Here is a 23,024-nt window from a genome sequence, read left to right as displayed (position 1 = left end):
CTTCTGAGTATATGTACTCCTTGAATAAGAGATAATTTGCATAGTCAAACAATGTAAGGTTTGAAACTAGACTTCATATTTCTGATTATTGATGTGGATATTCAATAGATCTGTTTATATACTTTATGTCTAGCAACGAGGACTGCTCTTGAGGACAAAACTCTTAATCATTTTGTAAGTGACTTAAAAGTGGCACTGTGGAAAATTCTGTGAAAGGAAAACATCCTACAGATGATAATTAACCCAGGAATCAGTAAAAAACAAACTTCCAAGTTTCAGTCTACCTAATTGAATAGATCAGACATACTCAGAAGTTTAACTCTGAAAATACAAGTGATCCCAGATTTTCTCAATTGTAAATTATATAAATCAACATGTTCATCAATATAGTGTGTTCACCATTGGAGTAGTAAAGTTTGAGATGATCACTCATCACGCAAACAGAAATATTTGGTAGAGATGCATATTTTACATATTTTTATTTATTTATTCTAAAAGAACTCTGCTGTCTATTAGGTATAAGGAGATTTTAAAAAATGCACATATATGTTGATATATATGAATATATATACATGTATATGATCCCTAGCAAAAAACAAATATGGAAACTTTGGTTTAAAAAACATTGGAAAATTGGGGCTGGAGCAATAGCACAGCGGGTTGGGCATTTGCCTTGCATGCAGCCAACCTGGTTCAATTCCCAGTATCCCAATGGTCCCCTGAACTGGGCCAGGAGTAATTCCTGAGTGCAGAGCCAGGAATAACCCCTGTGCATCTTCAAGTGTGACCCCCAAAAAGCAAATAAATAAATATATAAATAAAAATGATTTACCTATGTTAGGGAAGAAATGATTAGCACCACAGTAAAATGCAAGTAAAAAATAAAATTTTGTGTGATATATTTTAGAAGGCAGAGTTAAAAACGTACTTATGTAAAATGAGAATGGGCAGTTTACTACATTGTATTAAGTGATTTAAATTTATTTATTTACATAGGTTAAAACCATATAAGCACTGCACATCACAATTTAGTTTCTGAGTTACATTTGCCATGTCTTTACGTTTGTTTGAGCAAGTAATATGAAATAATGTTTTCATATTTCTGCCAAGGAGTCAGGCTAGTGAGTACGAGGTCACCTGGGAACGTTGGGGAAGGGAAAGGGGTAATGGTGGTGGGATTGGTGTTTGAAGCATCGTATGCCTGAAATAACGCTCTCATTAGCAACTTTGTAAATCACAGGGCCTTCTTAAAAATTAAGTGAAAAATGAAATGACAAAGACAATATTTATATAAAACAACTGTCACTGTCATCCCATTGCTCATCGATTTGTTCGAGCGGGCACCAGTAAGGTCTCTCATTGAGAGACTTATTGTTACTGCTTTTGGCATATCCAATACGCACGGGTAGCTTGCCAGGCTCTGCCTTGCAGATGCGATACTATCGGTAGCTTGCCGGGCTCTTCGAGTGGGGCAGAGGAATCGAACCCGGGTCGGCCACTTGAAAGGCAAATGGCCACCGATGTGCTATTGCTCCAGCCCATAAAACAACTACTAGTATATTTTACTTTAACTATTTATATACATCCAACTTTCACATGCAAATTCTTTTTTTAAATTAATTTATTCTTTTATTGAATCACCATGTGGAAAGTTACAACGCTTGGCAACCTCTGCGCCTAAAGACTTTGATTCCAGAGACCTAATACATTCGGGCATCCAGCGCAGCATCTAATAGCAATGCACTGGGACTGCGAACTGGGCTACAACTCTGTTCTGCCTGGGGGTGGATTTTTTCCTCCCCACCATGTCTTCCTGCACGGAAAATGGCGGCTTGGCGGCACCCATATGGCAGCTGCCATCTTCTAAGAATCGTAACCCAGAGGTATTCGATTTTTACACTTGGGGCTCCCAGGGACTCATGGGAAGGGGGTGTAACTGGCACGCCCTCGGCCCAGATAAATTCGGAGCTGCTGAGCGTGAAGCAGAACCTCTGCGCCTAAAGACTTTGATTCCAGAGACTTCTTACAGCAATGCACTGGGACTGTGAGCTGGGCTATGCAATTTCTGGCAGAATTTTCCCTGGACTTTATACAGGAATCCAAAACCGACTTAACATTTATAATTGTCAGCAATGTGAAATGGTTCCTTTTGAACAGGTCTGACTTGGGGGGGAAACTCCAAATAATAACAGTAAGTTTTTGTTGAAACATTGAAGGTTATTAATGTAGCAGCCACCTCTCTGGACTGTGAACTAAGCAAAAGCCCCACGCTGGCTGACGCGGCGTGGCATACACCATACTATGAGGCACGGGAAGGGCGATGAGGGGAAAAAAAAAAGGGAAAAGGAAAAAGGGAAAAAAAAAAGAGTTGTAGCAGTGGGCTACACATCTCTTCATTCCTAGCAATGGAAAACTAATTATCAAATGCTTCCTTTGTAGTAGGTCTGTCTCTCTTGGGTGGAAACTCCAACAACTATAGTGAGTTTTGTGTTGAAATATAAAATGTAATCAAGGTAAAGAAAAATAAAGTGAAATTCATTAGTTATAAAGTAGGGGGTAAGGGGTGGGGGCGGGGGTATACTGGGGTTTTTGGTGGTGGAATATGGGCACTGGTGAAGGGATGGGTGTTTGACTATTGTATAACTGAGACATAAACCTGAGAACTTTGTAACTTTCCAAATGATGATTTAATAAAAAGTTAAAAATATATATATATTTTAAAAAATGAGAAACTCTAAAAAAAAAGTTAAAAGCTTTCAGGTTTAAGTCTCAATCATACAATGCTCGAAAACCAATCCCTTCACCAGTGCACATCTTCCACCACCAAGATTCACAGTATACCTCCCCCAAAGCCCTCCAGCTCCCCAGCCTCCCACCCCCCACCCTGTGTAACTGATTAATTTCACTTTACTTTGATTATATTCAATATTTCAACAAAAACTCACTATTATTATTTGGAGTTTCTCCCCCCTAAAGTCGGACCTGCTGAAAATGAAGCATTTGATAATTTGTTTTCCATTGCTGAAAATGAAGATACATGAGGTTGAGTGGCCACACTAGTGGCTGCACGGTTTGGGATTTCTGTATTTTAGTATTTTAGTAACTAAGTCCAGAGAAATATCTGCCACAAATTGCATACTTCTGAGGTACTTTATATTCCACATATAAGTGCAATCTTTCTATGTCTGTCTCTTTCTTTCTGACTCATTTCACTCAGCATCACATGCAAATTCTTCTAGTAGCTTTTTCCTAAGAAATCAGGTACAACTATTCTTATGGGAATTTTTAAGTGTGCAGATTGACAGCTGTCCTCATTATAAAGGCGATGAGTTTAGTGTGTTGCAGGAACAAAGACTCACCACTCTATTATGGAACACAAATAAACAAGCAGAGACTAAAGATTTTAGAGGGTAGTTGCTTTATGGAATAAAGAAGAGCATGTAAATGGGTAAATGGGGAGAAGCCCGTTCTGTGCTTCAGCAAGACCTTTCTCTCCCTGACCTTGGGTGAAAGATCAGATAGACAGGAGGGAATGGAAAGATGTAGTTGGCTCAGATGCTCTCCGAGACCTCGAGGATGAAGAGCCTTGTTTTATTTCCGGCTTCTTTCCAACCATGTCAAATGACCCTTGTCAAAAGACAAAAGTAAAATCCTTGTGCTCAACGAAATAGATATAAACAAATTACACTTTACAAACAAAAATACTAAACCCAATAAATTGGCAATTTCTTTTATTTTCAATAAATTGAATCAGCGTGAGGTACAGTTGCAAAGTCGTTCACGATTGGGTTTCCGGTCATACAGTGTTCTGTCGCCCATCCCTTCAGCAGCGTACCTTTCCCACCACCAAAGTCGCCAGTTTCCATTCTGTCCCCCTGACCTCTAGCCTGCCTCTTTGGCAGGCACTTTCCTTCCCTCTCTCTTGCTCTCTATCCTTCTTTTTCCTTTCAGGCGTAATGGTTCTGTGTCATGTAGATGACTTATTTTTTCCAAGTATGTACCATGACTCAGTGGCTATTACACTCTTATATGGCTCTAGCAGGGACATGGCAAGCTCCTTCCTCACTATTCTTCTGTGGCATCATTTCTCTGATACTCTTGGATGTTGTGGTTTTGTCTTCAATGCTTTCAATTACTTGGGGACACTAGTCCAGGCTCTCAAATTTCTCCAACAGAATATTTCTTAGTCTTCCAAGCACTGCTAATCCTCCCCACACCATAACAATTGCACCTTTTAATGCAAAATAATTTCTTTTCATAGGCCTGAGGGCATCACATCACATTTACATTGATCTCAATGTCTTGTCTCTATCTTCACAATGCATGATCCACACAGTACGGAGTTCAACTCTGCTCACTTTAGCATTCTTTATAGCAACAAATATGTCATAGAAATAAAAATTTAAAAAATGCAGGATTAGAAAAATAGATAAAATGTGTGTAGTGTCAAGAAAATTAAGTGCTATGAAAATTCAACTCAATACAAAACAGATGAAAGTTTCCTGAATTGAGATTTTAATTGCCAAGAACTCGGGTCTAACATAGTTTTCTAGAATCAATACACCCAGGATTTACAGTTCTGATTTTCGTAAAAATGAAACAGTATACATGACTTTACCATCTATTAATTTTAATTTTTAACGTAAAAAACATTGCATCTTATGGCAGAATTTGGAAACAGAGACTCTCTAACCAGGAAGCGATAACATTTTCCCTGTCCCTCGGACATTATGCTTAAAATATGAAGCTATTCTTATTTTATTCTACTAGTAACCCAAGCATTTTGGAGACACCTGCAGAAAACCGCAACTCCCCAGTTGACAGTTTGGCAAGAAGCATCAAATGTATAACATAATGAACTCAGAATTGAGAATGACTTGTATTCTAATAAAAATTTTACTTTTACACTAAGGATTATACTGCAAATGCTGAGAGATAGTACAGAATAAAGGCTCTTATGCTGATCATGTTCAATTCTGGTTTGATACCTGATTCCACAGAGTCCCTGGGCACCTCCAGAAGAGTAATTGCAACACTTCTATGAAAGAACAATATGGATGCTATTATAAACTATATGAACAATTATGTAGCACTATAGCACTGTTGTCCCATTTTTCATCAAGTTTCTCGAGTGGGCACCAGTAACGTCTCCATTGTGAGACTTTTTGTTACTGTTTTTGGCACATCAAGTTCTCCATGGGTAGCTTGCCAGGCCCTGCCGTGTGGGTGGGATACTCTTGGTAGTTTGCTGGGTTCTCCAAGAGGGATGGAGGAATCCAACTTGGGTCAGCCGCATTCAAGGCATATGCCCTACCCACTGATCCATTTCTCAACAATTATAATAAAGGAAAAAGTATCTGACATTTATCTTTTTCATTTCTGTCACTTCTAAAGCAGAATTGTATTTACTACCACATAAGATAGGAAATTGAAAATTATTCTGCACTTGTCTTCATATGTGTTTGAGAAAATTACCTGAAATAAAAATATATGCACACCACACTTTGACATATACCCATTTTTTACAAGAGAAGGTACATGATATTCCCACTCATTACATATTTTCTTGCAATATTTTTCTGATGCTATGTTTACTAGGTCATGAATGAAATTTAGGTGACGGAGATTAAAATTTTTACAATCACATAGAAACCGAGATGAAAATTTGGGCCAGAGTGATAGTATAGCAGGTAGGGTACTTCCCTTGTACTTGGCCATCTCAGGGTTCAATTCTCAAAACCAAATTATCCACCATAAATGATGTCTGATTGCAAAGCAAGGAGTAAGCCCTGAGTACTTCTGGGTGTGGCCTCCCATACTTTCAAAATGTCATAAAAGATTGTCATGCTTTTCAAGAATTATTCACAAATGAAATAGAGTAGGCACCTTATAATGTAATAGTAAATAATAATGGGTTTGAATACAGAAAGAACAATAAGAACTGCAATGAACTTTAAATCAAAGATTATTCAAGGGGGGATGGATGGATCATACAGTGGGTAAGACATTTGCCTTGCACACAGCAGACCAAGGTTCGATTCCCAGCATCCCACATGTTTCCCCGAGCAATGCCAGGAGTAATATTTGAGTGCAGAGCCAGGAATAATCCCTGTGCATCATCAGGTGTGATCCAAAAAGAAAACAAAACAAAACAAAAGATTATTGAACAATAAAACAAATATCAGTTTTCATCCTCTATATGAAAACCTCCTACACATGAATATTAACCCCTCCAACACCACTGAGAACTTGTACTAAATGAGCAAGAGGTGTTTCGCATAGTCAGGCAGTGGAGGACAGGAAAAGGTATGCCATCGGATTAGAGTGTTGAGCTCACATTATCAGGCAATGAATCCTTCTCTTGAAGACACACATTTGATAATGACTGTGTTCATCTCTGAGATAGGCATTGGACATTCTGCTGAAAGAGAGCAATTTGACTGTGAATAATAAATCAGAGAGATCATTGCAAACACAGCACATTAAATTCCACTTTAGTTAAGAGTTCAAGTGGACATAGGAAATGTGCCACGAAGTGAAAATGATCCCATTTTTTGTTTGTTTGGGGTCCACATTCAGTGTCACTGAGAGTTTACTCCTGATTTTCACTCATGAACAACACTAAGAAGACTCAGGGGACCACTTGAGATTTCAGAGATTGAATCCAGATTGGCTACATGCAAGATAATCCCCCATCTGTGTACTCTGGCTCAATCCCATGTATTATTTTCTTCTATTAATAAGCATATTCAAAAATATAGATTGATAATAATGAAAGCTATGTAGCTTATGATGATTATATTATTTACTGGTTGGGGGCCACATCCAATTTCGCTCAAGACTGACTCCTAAGATAAAGAACGACTGACTCCTGGCTCTGCACTCAGGGATCACTCCAGGGGACCATATTTGTTGCCAGAAATACAACACAGGTTGATTCTGTGAATGGTAAGTCCTTTATCCTTTGTAATATCTATCTAGTTTGTGATGATTATTTAGTAAAATTTTAAATGTTTGTGGTATAAGTCCTTTAACAAAAATATTTTGTAAGTAAAATGTGCTCTCATTAGAGAAGAGGGTATTGAAAATGCACCCGAACAATGGTAGACAATGAATTTGGAAATGTTTACCAAAAACTGTGGTGGAAACTGTGGGATGCAGAGACAGTGGCTAGGTATCAAATAAATTGAGCAATGGTCAAAGAAATGGTAATCGAGGAGAAAGAAAGAGGAAGTGCTATACCCAACACATGAAAAATAACCACAATTTTTCTTCTAAGACTTTGACTTCAACATAATAACCTTTTTTCATGCCTAGGACAAGTGTCCTTTTGTAGTTCCTTTCACCAAGAATGCATTCAGTGCCCTCTTTATGTCTCTGTTTCTCAGACTGTAGATGAAGGGGTTCAGCATGGGGGTGACCACAGTGTACATGGCAGAGGCTGTTGAACTGGACTGTGAGCTGTGGGTAGCAGCAGAGCTTAGATACACTCCAAGACAAGAGCAGTAGAATAGAGAGACCACTGAGAGGTGAGATGCACACGTAGAAAAGGCTTTCGTCTTCCCCTGAGTGGATGCGATTCTACATATAGAGGAAACTATCTTAGAGTAAGAGTAAATGATCCCAGCCAGGGGCCCCCCACCCAGCAGAACAACTGAAATATACATCACCACGTTATTAACAAAGGTGTCTGAACAGGCAACCTGGACTATCAACTTGAGTTCGCAAAAAAAGTTGGGTATTTCCAAATCTGTTCAGAAGGACAACCGTAACACCAGCAAGTTTTGTAACAAACAGTCCAGGCTACTCAGGAACCAAGATCCCAGAACCAGCAGTCCACAGAGTCGGGGGTTCATGATGACTGTGTAGTGCAGGGGGTGGCAGATGGCCACAAAGCGGTCATAGGCCATCACTGCCAGGAGAAAGTCATCTAATGCTGCAAAACCACAGACAAAAAACATCTGAGCAATGCACCCTTCATAGGTTGTTGCTTTACTTTCTCTGTGTATACTCAACAGCATGTGGGGGACGGTGGAGGAGGTGAAGCAGATGTCCACAAGGGACAGGTTGGACAGGAAGAAGTACATGGGCGTGTGGAGGTGGGGGTCTGAGCTGACAGCCAGGATGATGAGCAGGTTCCCCAGCACGGTGATCAGGTACATGGAAAGAAAAAGTCCAAAGATGAGGGGCTGCAGCTCTGGATCTTCTGAAAATCCCAGAAGAATAAATTCTGAAACATTTCCATCATTGTCTGCCTTCATGTGATTGTGTTGATGATTCTAAAAAGAATAAAATGAACAAATACTATTCATAGAAAGCTGTATAAGTATTTTAAGGGCAATAATTCATTTTTGTATACATTACCACTCATTAAATACTTAGGATTTTTAAAAAATATCCTATTTAAGACATGCTCCCCCCCATTTGAAAATTTTCCTCAGTAACTTTTTCCCAAAGAGTCAGAGAAATTTTTTTTCATTTACTGAATGAAATTCATTGGAGACTGTCACTATTTGAAGAGATTGCTGGGCTCAGTGCCTAAGGTGCTCGAGAAATATGATCCCCAGCACTCCACGATAGAATATAAATAAGCGAGCAAAAAATTAAATGTTGTAATATTTTAGAGGGTAATTATTGGTATAAAACAGGATGGTATCGAAATGGTGTATAGTCTCTTCTATGTTTTGGAAGCACTTCAGACAGATCACATGCAGGCAAAGATGAAGTAGAGAAGGAGAGAGAGTGAATGGTATGTTGTCATGTATATCTTGAGATGGGAACAAACAATGGTAATTCCCCAGGAAGGTACCTGTTTCAGATCACTGTATCACTGTCATCCCCTTGCTCATCGATTTGTTTGAGCGGGCACCAGTAACATCTCTCATTGAGAGACTTATTGTTACTGTTTTTGGCATATCCAATACACACAGGTAGCTTGCCAGGCTCTGCTGTGCGGGCTCCATACTCTCGGTAGCTTGCCGGGCTCTCCGAGAGCAGCGGAGGAATCGAACATGGATGGGCCGTGTTAAAGGCGAAAGCCCAACCCCTGTGCTATCGCTCCAGCCCACCTGTTTCAGATATTAAAATCAAACCAAGCTTTTTTCAGGTTAGTGGAGTGAATGGGCGCCATCCCATCTGCTCTGCACCTCCCTCCCCCCCCCCCCCCCCCCCCCCCCCCCGTGCCGTCTTCCTCGGACCCTGGCTCCACCCTTTCTGAGCAAGCCCACCTAGACTCGCATCACCTTCAGCGCCGGCCCACTGGTCCGCTCCCTTTTCAGGTTAGTGGAGTTAATGGGAGCCATCCCATCTGCGCCTGCACCTCCCCACCCCCCTCAGGTCACCCAGCCACATTGTGTTAGTGGGCGTGGCCTCAACAAAAGTGGACATGGCTTCAACAAAGTGGGCGTGGCCTCTTCCGGAGTGGCAGCCGTTAGAGGCAGCAGTTATTTTCTTTCAAATACCGAGCAATTTTTTGGTACTTCTCAATATTCATCACCTGTATCCCTGAGTATCATCTTGGAGGGCCTTAAAATACTTCCTAAATAAGTTCCTAGCTAATTCCAAATTTGAAAACTACCAATGAATAGAAGCAGCTCTTCAAGCCAAAGCTAACGGACCTCACTCTCAAAAAGTATTGCTTGAAGTTTCACATAAATAATAGAGGAACATCAGAGAGGGACATGTGCTAGAGGGAGTACGGAAGAAATTGATCACCACTGACCAAGCCCATTCAGAATTCTTTTTCACAGCCAGAGGTAAACCTTTTCCATACTACCACAGCAATATGAAGAAACAGCGCAAATCCCCGCCACAAGGGGAGGACGAAGAAAAGAGTCTTGATGCATCAGTAGACCTTACCTACAAACTGGAGCTCTCTGACAAAGAATTTAGAGGTGAAATCCTCAAGATGTTCAATCAACTCAATCGAAAGTTTGACAAGGTATTTATTACATTAAAGGAGGACCTCACAGAAACGATACAACAGACAGCTGAGAAATTACGGGAAGAAATGAGAACAGAAAGAAAAAACCTACAGAATGAAATGTCACAAATAAAGGATTTGGTAGATGAATTAAAAAACTCAGTGGGTGCCCTCAACGATAGAATGACTGCGCAGAGGACAGAATCAGTGAGCTTGAAGATCAGCTCCAGGCAGCCTATAGGCAACAACAATCAATGGGGAGAGACCTCAAAATAGCTCTAGGGAGAATTAGAGTCCTAGGGGATGAATTCAAGAGGAACAACATTAGAATCATTGGACTATCAGAAGGACAGGGAACCAACCCCAGTGAAAAAGCCACAGTCAAAAAAATCATTGCTGAAAAGTTCCCAGAGCTGGACAATGCAGACATCCAGATTCAAGGAGCCAGAAGGGTACCAGCTAAAAGAGACCCTAACAGAAAAACTCCAAGACATATCATAGTTAGGATGATGGACGTAACAGATAGAGACACATTCCTGCAAGCTGCAAGGTCAAAGACGGAAATCACATACAATGGAGCACCCCTTAGGTTCACAGCAGACCTATCGGAGGAAACCCTTCAAGCTCGAAGGCAGTGGTGGGATATAGTGAAAAACTCAATGAAATGGATGCCTCACCAAGAATACTTTATCCGGCCAAAATCTCATTCAAACTCAAAGGAATTATGCACTATTTTGGGGATAAACAACAACTCAGGAACTTCATAGACTCTAAACCAAACCTAAAAGAAGGGCTAAAGGGGCTACTATAAGACAAGAAAAACCCCTATAAGCACAACAAACATTTACAGAAAGATGGCACAAAACCCTATGACAATAATCTCTCTCAATGTCAATGGTCTTAATTCACCAATTAAGAGACACAGACTGGGAAATTGGATTCAGAGACTCAACCCAACATTCTGCTGCCTGCAAGAAACACATCTCAATAGCCAGAACAAACACAGACTCAAAGTCAAAGGATGGAAAACAATTCTGCAAGCAAACAACTCCCTCAAAAAAGCTGGGGTGGCTTTACTAGTATCAGACAACATAGACTTCAGGTTGAAAAAGATTAGAAGGGATAGTGAAGGCCACTTTTTATTAATCAAGGGATATGTACAGCAGGAAGAAATCACACTCCTAAACGTGTATGCACCCAATGAGGGGCCAGCTAAATACCTACAACAGCTGCTAACAGACCTTAACAAGGACATTGTGGGCAACACAATAGTAGTTGGAGACTTCAACGCCATCCTATCACCTCTGGACAGGTCAAGAAGATTAAAACTCACTAAGGAAATAATGGCTTTGAAGGAAGAAATAGAAGAGAGAGAGGCCTAATAGATCTATACAGGGCTCTATATCCAAAAGAAAGGGAATACACATTCTTTTCCAGTGCACATGGAACATTTTCCAGAATAGACCATGCGCTGGGCCACGCAACATACCTCAACAGAATCAACAAAATAGACATTGTACCAGCTATTTTTTCAGACCATGATGCACTGAAAATAGAAGTTAATCATGGACAGATGCAGAAAAATAAATCAAACTCCTGGAAATTAAATAGCTCGATGTTGGACAATGAGTGGGTCAGGAAGGAAATCAAAGAGGAAATCAAAAGGTACCTGGAAACAAATGAGAATGAAGACACGAGCTACCAGAACCTGTGGGACGCAGCTAACGCTGTTTTAAGGGGAAAATTTATAGCTCTGCAAGCATATCTCAGGAAGGAAGAAAGGGCCCGGATAAATAACTTGACTTTACAGCTCAAGACCTTAGAAAAGGACCAACAAAAGGAGCCCAAACCAGGCAGAAGGAAAGAGATAATAAAACTTAGAGCAGAAATTAACGACATGGAAACCCAAAAGACAATCAAAAGATCAATGAAACCAAGAGCTGGTTCTTTGAGAAAATAAATAAAATTGATAAACCACTAGCAAGACTCACAAAGAAAGAGAGAGAAAACACTTATAAGTCGAATAAGAAATGAAAAGGGGGACATCGCAACAGAAACCAATAAAATTCAAAAGATCATCAGAGACTACTTTGAAAATCTCTATGCCACGAAACAAGAGAACCTAGAAGAAATGGATAAATTCCTGGATTCCTATAACCTCCCAAGGCTGAACCAAGAAGACCTGGAGTTCCTGAATAGTCCTATTAACATCAAGGAAATTGAAACGGTAATCAAAAGTCTTCCCAAAAACAAAAGCCCAGGCCCAGACGGATTCACTAGCGAATTCTTCCAAACATTTAAAGAGGACCTATGCCAGTTCTTCTCAAGCTTTTCCAGGAAATTGAAGAAACAGAAACCCTCCCAAACAGTTTCTATGAGGCTCACATCTCCCTAATACCAAAAGCAAACAAGGACACCACAAAAAAAAAAAAAAGAAAATTACAGGCCAATATCCCTGATGAACACAGATGCAAAGATTCTCAACAAAATATTAGCAAACAGAATTCAACAACTCATCAAAAAGATCATACACCACGACAAGTGGGATTCATCCCGGGGATGCAAGGATGGTTTAACATTCGGAAATCAATCAACATAATCCATCATATCAACAAAAGAAAAGATAAAAATCATATAATCATATCAATAGATGCAGAGAAAGCATTTGACAAGATCCAGCACCCGTTTATGGTGAAAACTCTCGCCAAAATGGGTATAGAAGGGACCTTCCTCAATATAGTCAAAGCCATCTATCACAAGCCTACGGCAAGCATCATCCTCAATGGGGAAAAACTAAGACCCTTCCCTCTGAGAACAGGGACAAGACAAGGATGCCCACTCTCTCCTCTTCTGTTGAATATAGTACTGGAAGTTCTTGCAATTGTGATTAGGGAAGAAAAAGATACTAAGGGCATTCAGGTAGGAAAAGAAGAAATCAAGCTCTCACTATTCGCTGATGATATGATATGATATCATATCATCAGCGAATAGTGAGATTAGAAAACTAGAAAACCCTAAAACCTCTACCAAGAAACTCCTAGAAACAATAGACTCGTATAGTAAAGTTGCAGGCTGTAAAATCAATACCCAAAAGTCCATGGCTTTCTTATATGCAAATAGTGAGAGAGAAGAAAGTGACATGATAAAAGCTATCCCGTTCACAATTGTGCCTCAAAAAATCAAATACCTCAGAATCAGCTTAACTAAGGAGGTAAAGGACTTGTATAATGAAAACTACAAAATGCTACTTCAGGAAATAAAAGAAGACACGAGGAAATGGAAAAATATCCCCTGCTCATGGATTGAAAGAATTAATATTGTCAAAATGGAAATTCTCCCCAAAGCATTGTACAAATTCAATGCGATCCCTATAGGGATACCCTTGTCATTCTTCAAAGAATTGGAGCAAGCGCTCCTGAAATTCATATGGAACAATAAGCGCCCACGAATAGCTAAAACAATTCTTGGGAAGAAGAAAATGGGAGGAATCAACCTCCCCAACTTCCAACTCTATTACAAAGGGTAGTCATTAAAACAGCTTGGTACTGGAACAAAGGCAGAGTGGCAGACCAATGGAACAGGGTTGAATACTCTGACACATCCTGCCAAATATATGACCATCTAATCTTTGATAAGGGAGCAAAAAAGGAGAAGTGGAGCAAGGAAAGCATGTTTAACAAACTGTGCTGGCAAAACTGGACAGCTACATGCAAAAAAATGGGTTTAGACCTCCACCTATCACCATGTACATAAGTCAGATCAAAATAGATTAAGGACCTCAACATCAGACCAGAATCCCTAAGGTACATTGAAGACAAGGACGGCAAAACCCTCCACGGCATTGAAGCCAAAGGTATCTTCAAAGCTGACACGCCACTGGCCAAGCAAGTGAAAACAGAGATAAATAAATGGGACTATCTCAAACTAAGAAGCTTCTGGACCTCAAGAGAAACAGTGACCAAAGTACAAAGACAATCTACAGGATGGGAAAGGATATTTACGCAGTACCCATCGGATAAAGTGTTGATAACAAGGATATACAATGCACTGGTTGAACTCCACAAGAAGAAAACTGCCAACCCGATAAAAAAAATGGGGTGATGAAATGAACAGAAACTTTCCTAAAGAAGAAATCCGAATGGCTCAGAGGCACATGAGAAAATGTTCAACATCACTAATCATCAGGGAAATGCAGATCAAAACAACCATGAGATATCATCTCACACCACAGAAACTGGCCCACATCCCCCAAAACAAAAACAACCGGTGTTGGCGTGGATGCGGGGAGAAAGGGACTCTTCACTGCTGGTGGGAATGCCGACTGGTTCAGCCCTTTTGGAAAACAATATGGACGATTCTCAAAAAATTAGGAATTGAGCTTCCATTTGACCCAGCAATACCACTCCTGGGAATATATCCCAGAGATGCAAAAAGGTATAGTAGAGATGGCATCTGTATTTCTATGTTCATTGCAGCACTGTTTACAATAGCCACAATATGGAAAAAACCAGAGTGCCCTAAAACAGATGACTGGTGAAAGAAACTCTGGTTCATCTACACAATGGAATACTATGTAGCTACAGAAAGCATGAAGTCATGAAATTTTCATATAAATGGATCAACATGGAAAGTATTATGTTGAGTGAAATGAGTCAGAAAGGAAGAGACAGACATATAAAGATTGCACTCATATGTGGAATATAATGTAACTGAGAAGTACAAGTTGGCAATGATGCAGCTTCTGACAGATATCTCTCTGGACTTAGTTACTAAAATACTAAAATACAGAAACCCGAAACGGAGAGGCCGCTAAGTGTGGTCACTCGACCTCATACCTCTTCATCCTCAGCAATGAAAAACAAATTATCTAATGCTTCCTTTTCAGCAGGTCTGACTTTAGTGGAGAGACTCTCCAAACAATAATAGTGAGTTTTGTTGAAATACTGAATGCATTCAAAGTGAAAGTAAAGTGAAATTTATTAGTTAAACAGGCGGGGGGGGGGGGCTAAGGGTGGGGGGGCTAGGGGGTGGGGGGGTTAGGGGTGTGGGGGTGCGGGGTGGAGCTATACTGGGATTCTTGGTGGTGGAATATGTGCACTGGTGAAGGGATGGGTATTCGAGCATTGTATAACTGAGATTTAAACCTGAAAACTTTGTAACTTTCCACATGGTGACTCAATAAAAAATTTAAAATTAAAAAAAAAATAAAAAAAATTAGGAGGAATAAATAAATAAATAAAACCAAAACTGGTTATAGAAGTTGAGAAGCAGTGGGATATATGGCAGATGGTGTCAGAAGAGTTGCTGAGAAAAGTTATTTCTCTGTTACACAGAAACTTTATGATTCATCAACCGGTCCTCCATCACTGGCCCTCTTTCACTCTATTAATCTTGTGGCAAAGGTGACCCATGAAGAGAAACTCAGTGGTTCTTAGTCCCTTCTGCTGCTGATTTTTGCCCCCTTAATTTTGAGATTTACCTTGCACCATACAAAATCAGATATCAATAAACTGAGAAACTTTCTCTTCATAGAAAATACACACACACACACACACAAACACTTCACATATACATGAGTATGCAGAATGCTATAAATATTCTGTTTACTTATATTCATTTGCAATAGGAAAATCTACATTTGTTGATTTTCCAGCTCACATATTTATTTATTCATATTCCTTATGAGTGAAACCACCATCTAAAATTTTATTTATTTTTATTCTTTATAATTAAAGAACTGTGATTTACAATATCTTTGATAGTTGAGTTTTAGTAATAGAATATTTCAACACCAAACAAAGAGCCAGTGTCAACCTTCCTCTACTAGTATTCCCACATTCTCTCCCCCTGTTAACCCCCCCACCCCCATTGCTGCCAGTCAACTTGACAGGCACATTACAAAGTCCCCATGATTGCAGCTTAGATCTCATGTTTCAGTGTTATGGGTCTGTCTTTTGGATACATGGCTATCACTCGCCCACATCACAATATAACTGAAGCCCTGATGCCTTTCACCCATTGCTTCCTGTTCTCTTCGTTCCCCTTGAATTCTCTTCTTCTCTGTCCTTCTTCTATAAACTCTTATTTAAATACTAGGGTCAGGGTGATCTAAACATCCCTCTTTACAACAATACCTTTCCTCAAATAGTATATACCACATAAGTGAAACCCTCCTGTGTCTTTCTTCTGGCTTATTTCACTCAACATGCTGTCTTTCAGTTCTGTTGCAAAAATTGCAGTATTTCACCATTCAATTCTTAAGCTGCTCCAAAAAAATAAATAGACCTTGGACTCCACTTTGGAGAAATGTCATAGTCAGCCATGTCACACAACAAATACTTAGAAATGACTGTTTGATGAACATAGATGGAATAATAGGAAGAAGAAAATTGATTGAAGATGAAATGAAAAGACATAGTAAGCTCTGAGATTCTCTGAGAGATCTTGAGGAGGAAAAGTCTTCATTGGTTCTGGCTACTTTCCAACCTGATAACATTGCTGTGTCAACCAGCAGAATTTTATAAAAGGACCTTTTACAAAGAACAAAGTGAAATCTGTGTTCAAAACCTTATATATTCTGCAACCCCCCAAATCAAGTAGACATAAACAACTCTGGACTTTGCAAACGAAAATAAAAACAGTGCTTAGAAAACTAAGCAATTTCTATTTCAATAGAAGACTCATTTTTCCTCAGTCAAGTCCATCATTAATTAACCAATGTATTGCAACATGGTTCCACTGGGCAAGCTCCTTTAACACTATTCTTATATGGCATCAACTGTGATTTTTTTTTTGGACAATGTTATCAAATCGATAATTTTTATTTCCTTGGGGGATATTCTAGTCCTGGCCCTGGGCTTTTTGCAATAGGCAAATTATTCTTGTCTTCAAACACTATCAATCCTGCCCACCCCATTACAATTCCACCTTTTAATACTAAAAATAATTTTTTCATGAGCTTATGCCTGCAGGCAGCACAGTATACTTACATGTAGCCCACTGTCCTCTGACTCTGCCATCATATAGCGTGAACCATGAAGTCTCTGGGTTTCCTCTGGCATCCTTCACAGCAACTAAATACACATAGATGTCTGTCAAGCCAAATTGTAGGTTGTGATGGAAAGAAAATGAACTGAGAGCAGTAGGAGCAAATCAGTTGAAAATGTGTAGTGTTTCTTAAAGACAATTTCTTGAAGAACATAAACACTCAATGAAACATGATGACACACAAGAATGATTGCCTAATATCTACCTACATTGATACTTTGATTATTAAGATTCAAATCTAAAATAATTTTCTAGAATCCTGTACTGGGAATTCTAGAAAATCCACAGGGGAGACACACAGTTATTATTTCTATATTGAAAGTTAATACTTATATTTGTAGTTACATTTTGTTATACTGGACTGGAGCGATAGCACAGTGGGTAGGACTTTGCCTTGCAGATGGCCGACACAGTTTTGATTCCTTTGTCCTTCTCGGAGACCCCGGCAAGCTACTGAAGAGTATCTCACCCGCCCAGCATAGCCTGGCAAACTAACCGTGGCATATTGGATATGCCAAAAACAGTAACACATCTCACAATGGAGACGTACTGGTGACCACTTGAGCAAATCGATGAACAACAGGACAAAATTGCTACTGTACTAATATTAGTAATATAGATGTTCTAAAATCACTGAAAAAATGGTTATAAAGAAAACTTAATTAAATTTAAACTAAATGTATTATTTTAGAAAGGAGAAATGTCTTTCATACATTGGACCAGAGGTTATAGATGGACAATGTGGGGAGCATCACGGGTGCTCTGATCGTGCTGGTGTGCAATGGCTTTGTACACAGCATGAACATTAACACTACCGTAACCTGATCATTTAAAATATAGTTAAAATATATAAATAAATGACACACAAAAAAGAAAGGAAATTGTCATATGGAATGGGGTTGAGAGTATTAAACTGATACACAAGGATATTCTACGATTGGGGTGGAGCAGAAGATAATTAGGTATATATTTTAAGGATAAAAATTAAAACTATATATAGACTGTGGTCAATAGTATAAACAATGATTTCTCCTTCACTACAACATCCACTGTGAAATATCTCTGGACTACTCATGACTTGTGGGTGAAAATATTATTCTTGCTTGAAAGCACTTTAAACTTTACCCTCTTAAGACATTTTCCCAACACTGATAATATAGTGTGTAATGAGTTAGGAAATACAAATCATTCAAACTGGAGTATCAGAGTCATGCCAAAATCTGCAGCCTCTGGTATCAATACAATCGTCAGTTATCTAGGCAGACCTATGAGACACTCCCCTGCCTCTAGACTAAGAACAATGGACGCTGATGACCACTGGTCTAGACATTCATTATCTCTCACTCTCCTTGCAGAGACTTGTCAGTGTTTGAACTCACCTGCATGCCTCCAGGTGCAGGTGCGAATTTCTCCTTAGGTGGTTTATGATGAAGGAAGGTCCATCCTTCAGACAAGACAGCAGGAAGAGTGAAGTCTCATACCCCAGTCAGACCTAAGAATGGAAAGACAGAAATCCCCAAACTTCTTTTCCATCCCAGAATCACAATTGCAAAGACGCAAGAGAAGAGCAATATTTATAGCGTCCCTGTCTGCCAATTTGGCATGTTTACTTCTTGTTCCTCTGGTCCCCAAGCACATCACTTCCCAAAGGACAGAAAACAATTCTTCCTAATGATTTGCTTTTCCTAAGACATTAGACGTAAATGAATGTAGTTTTGCTAAAGACTTGAACCCTTTGAATTTTTTCCAGTTTAAGCTAGAATTCCTGCCACATCTCTAACTAAGTAGCATCAAACTTGAGTTTTCATTTTCCCCAGGAGGACCTTTTGTAATCTCATCAGTTCAAGTCCCTTCTCAATTCAGAGCACTGAATTGGGGTGGAGCCATGACCCCATGATATCTGGAAAAAAACACAGTTCCTCACAAGAGTTGAACTGAGGGGTTCTGGAGGTAATCCTGGATTTTGTGAAGTCTTTTCCAGAAATCTTAAAATTGTCTTTCAGTATAATATACAGTGACTGGAGCGATAGCACAGTGGGTAGGGCGTTTGCCTCCCACACGGCTGACCCAGGTTTGATTCCTCCGTCCCTCTCAGAAAGCCCAGCAAGCTACTGAGAGTATCCCACCTGCAGTGCAGAGCCTGGCACGCTACCTGTGGCATATTCAATATGCCAAAAACAGTAACAAGTCTCACAATGAAAACATTACTCAAGCAAATCGATGAGCAACAGGATGACAGTGATAGAGTGATAATATACAAAGCCTGGCAAGCTACCTATGGTGTATTCTATATGCCAAAAATTGTAACAGTAACAAAACGGTCTAACTTCGAGTTCCTGGAGCAACTGACGCCACTGGGCTACACTAGCCCGAGACAGGGACGAATGCAAATGTTACTGGTGTTCGCTCAAGCACATCGATTAATATCGGGAAGACAGTGCTACAGTGCTACAGTATGATAAGTTAAATACTGTTCTTTGGTTAATAATAGAAAACATTTAACGTTAATAAAAATGTTTGGACACCTGAGTTTCACCATATAGAAACTGAATTTCAATAGGCTGACACAAGCTTGATCCCCAACACTACGTAGGTCCCCCCAAATCCGCCTTGGAGTTATCTCTGACAAGGGAATAAGGAGAAAGCCTTGAGCACCAATGGATATGCCCCCCATCAAATCAAAAAATAATTTATATTACAAGGACACTCAGTGATCTATAAGAAAACTGAGATTAACAATAACCTCAGAAATAGAATTATTGAATGTGTGTAGTACTTTTTAAAAATCATTAAAGTATACCTGGAGTAAAAACTTTAAAAATTTAGTTAAAATTTTATTATAAAGCATTGAAAATAGAGATCACATGAGAGAATGAACACATAATCTTGAGAATTTACGAACTTATCAGAAGACAAAACTAAAATTTCCAATGTGAGGAAACCATGCAAGGACAACCAGACTACATGAGAAATAGCAATATAAACATAAATTTATTTAAGAAGAAGAGAAGAAAAGAGAAACATAACTATTCTTTAAAGAGATAGGGGGCTGGAGTAATAGTAGAGCAGATAAGGCACTTGACTTGCACATGGTCAGCCCAAGTTCAATCTCAGGCACCCCACATGGTTCCCCAAGTTCCACAGGGCTCATACCTGAGCCTAGAGTCATGAGTAACCCCTGCACATCACTGAATGTGACTCCAAACAAACAAAAATAACAAACAAAAAGAAATAATGTCAGAATTTTTCAAATATTAAGAAGGAAGTAGACATAATGTTCATGATGCTAATCAAGACACCTAATTATTAAAGTGCAAGATGATCTTCAGGACACAGGGCAGGCACATTTTGCATCATTGGTTTGAGACTACCTCAGTAAAAATATAAAAAAGTGTTCTGTTTATACTATGTCTGCTAAATTTGTGATAGTGTCACTGTATCATTATCATCCCATTGTTTATCGATTTGCTCAGTGGGCTCTTGTAACGTCTTCATGTGTTCCAGCCCTGAGATTTTAGCAGTTTCTCCTTACTCGTCCTTCAAATGGTGCCATATTGGAGGCTCTTTCTCGGTCAGGGGAATGAGACCCGTAATTGTTACTGTATTTGGCACATCGAGAATGTCACGGGAAGCTTGCCAGGCTCTGCCATGTGGGCGGGATACTCTCAGGAGCTTGTCAGGCTCTCTGAGAGAGATGAAGAATATAAGAGAATACAAGCAAGTATGTTGAAACCAAACACATATGTGCTGCTCTAGGTACACTGTATTGTGATAGTAATATGTGATAAATTTGTCATGAAAGCATGACATCAAAGCTATATGATTATATTTCCCAATTAAAATAAAAGTAAATTTAAATAAATTGAAATAATGTGTGTATCTTAATAAATTTAAATACTTCACTGTCAAAAACGATCTGATCCTTTAGCCAATCATAGATATTTGTATGCAAAATATGTTATGAAAATGATCATGCATTTTATTTCTTATTTTATTTTATTTTATGCTTTTTAATTGAGATACCATTTGAACAGTTACAGGGCTTTCAAGATCAATGTCAGTCATACAATGATCAAACACCCATCCCTTCCTTCACCTGTGCACATGTTCTACCACCAAAAACCCCAGAGAAATCCCCTCCCTCTCCCCCTCATCTGTGTGGCAGATTGTTTTCAATTAACTCTCTCATTACCTTGATAACATTCAATTTTTGACAGAAAACTCACTATCATTATTTGGAGTTTTCCCCCCAAGAGTCAGACCTGTCAGAATGTCCTCGGTAGATTGTGTGTTTTCTGTTGTTGATAACAATGAGCAGATGATGTTGCACGGTCGTGAAAGTGGCCGCCCAGTTTTGGGATTCTGGTATTAAGTCCAGACGTATTTCTTCCAGCGGCTGCTGTGTTCCGAGATTGGTTTGTGTGCCTCTGGGATCATGGCTGTTCAGGAGCGGGGGAGCTGTTAGTGGGTGGCCGCTGGGGTCTCATTTGGGCAGGAAGCAGGGCCAGTTCTGCACCCCTTTACCCCATTGGGTGATTCCTCATGCGTTCCATCATTGCCAGCTCCTACCTCACTGTCCAATTGGCACTAAACGGTGGTGGTTGCCATGCTGCTGAGAAGGGAAAAAGAAGAGGACAAAACCCCTTTCCCTCCTGGGGCTTCACGGGACCGTAGTTTAGTTCAATTTCCAGGAGTGTAGTAGAAGCTCAGTGTCGTAGAAGCTCACCAGGACTCGAACTGGAGAAGGCAGGGACTCTGCACCTTCTCCATCTGGCGCCCCAGTGTTGTTGGCCCGGAGCATTCTCCGGCTTTCAGTGTGGCCGGCCTGGATTCTTACTGCTGAATCTTGTGGCAAAATGGCCAGCGTTTTATTTCTTGATTGAAGAAATTGTCTGACATTATGTTTACTAGTCCCCATTGCATACATCAGAATTATATGTGGGCGAAGGAGATTATATTTTTAAAAACTGTCTTAGAAAGACATGAAGTCTTCTCATGCTTTCCTTAAAATGATACACAAATCAAAATGTGTAGCATGTTCAGAAGAAAGAGAAGGTGATGACATTGGACTTGAATTATCAAATGAGTCATAACCAAGACAACAATGCACATTTCAAAACTAAACAAAATGAAATTAACTGTCACTGTCATTATTCTATAAAAATAACCCCCTAAATGCCAACCTATCTACACACGGACAACACCTTCCTTGGTCTTCTGAGTATATGTACTCCTTGAATAAGAGATAATTTTCATAGTCAAACAGTTTAAGGTTTGAAACTGGACTTGATATTTCAGGTTATTGAAGTAGATATTCAATAGATCTGTTTATATATTTTATGTCTGGCAATGAGGACTGCTCTGGACAAAAGTTTTAATCATTTTGTAAGTGACTTAAATGTGGCACTGTGGACAATATTGTAAAAGGAAAACATCCCACGGAAGAAAATGAACCCAGGACAATAAAAAACAAAATTTCAAGTTTTAGTTTACCTTATTGAATAGATCAGACATACTCAGGAGTTTAAATCCGAAAGTACAAGTAATCCCAGATTTTCTCAGTTGTAAATTATGTAAATCAACATGCTCATCAATATAGAGCGTTCACCATAGTAGTAGTAGTAAAGTTTGAGATGATCACTCAACAAGCAAAAGAAAAAATTTGGTAGAGATTCATATTTTACATATTTTCATTTTATTTTTTCTAAAAGAACTCTGCTGTCTATTAGGTATAAGGAGATTTACAAACATACACATATATGTTGATATATATGAATATATATGTATATATATATGATCCCTGGCAAAAAACAAATCTGGAAATGTTGGTTTAAAAAACATTGGAAGATTTGGGCTGGAGCAATAGCACAGCGGGTTGGGCATTTGCCTTGCACGCAGTCAATCGGTTCAATTCCAGTATCCCAAATGGTCCCCTGAACTGGGCCAGGAGTAATTCCTGAGTGCAGAGCCAGGAGTAACCCCTGTGCATCTTCAAGTGTGACACCAAAAAGCAAATAAAAAATATATACATAAAATGATTTATCTATGTTAGGGA

At 39.4% G+C, this 23,024-nt stretch overlaps 1 pseudogene; it reads right to left on the bottom strand.

The window, feature by feature from the left end:
- Positions 1-7,313: 7,313 nt before the first annotated feature.
- On the bottom strand, positions 7,314-8,261 carry LOC101556730 (olfactory receptor 7A5-like; annotated as a pseudogene).
- Between the last annotated feature and the right edge of the window lie 14,763 nt (positions 8,262-23,024).

Source organism: Sorex araneus, chromosome 2, assembly GCF_027595985.1.
Source record: "Sorex araneus isolate mSorAra2 chromosome 2, mSorAra2.pri, whole genome shotgun sequence".
Classification (NCBI taxonomy): domain Eukaryota; kingdom Metazoa; phylum Chordata; class Mammalia; order Eulipotyphla; family Soricidae; genus Sorex; species Sorex araneus.
Note: the sequence above shows the minus strand (reverse complement) of the source record. Positions and strands in the feature narration are given on the sequence as shown.